This window comes from Chaetura pelagica, unplaced genomic scaffold, assembly GCF_000747805.2.
Source record: "Chaetura pelagica isolate M959 unplaced genomic scaffold, ChaPel_1.0 scaffold595, whole genome shotgun sequence".
Taxonomy (NCBI): Eukaryota; Metazoa; Chordata; class Aves; order Apodiformes; family Apodidae; genus Chaetura; species Chaetura pelagica.
Window position 1 is genome coordinate 55,547 of NW_009953221.1, and position 554 is coordinate 56,100.

Genomic DNA, 554 nt, shown 5'->3' on the forward strand with positions numbered 1-554 from the left:
GCACCCAGCACCACACTGAGCACCTCCCAGGAGCACAATCCCAAATCCTGGCAGGCAACCACAAGGTACCAGGTAATGCTGAGATTCATTCCTTTGCACTCCAAGAAAACAGCCTAAAGCAGCTGCCCCATGCCCTGGGATGCATCCCCACGCATCCCTGTGCCACCATTTCCCAATAGCAGGTAGGAATCCAGTACCTGTTACGTTTCCCAGCACGTTTTCCTGCTGTGGATGAGGAGGGATCAGCCCCAGGCAGCATCCACGGAGGAGAAGAGCCCCATCAACCACCGACCCACCAGCCCCACGCCGCTCATCTCAGCATCCCCCCCTTGCCCCTCACGCAGAGATATTAGGATCCCTCAGATCCCTTAATCCCACTAAATAATCTCATATGCTTCCTGAAAGCTGTAAAATAGGCCAGGCCTGGTTCTGGCTGTGGATTCTAGGAATACTGATGAAAGAAGAGCAAATCCTCTGCCCTTCAGGAGAATTAGAGCTTCCTCGCGCTCTGGCAGAGGCAGGTGACTGCCTAGATCACCATTCCGATTACACAT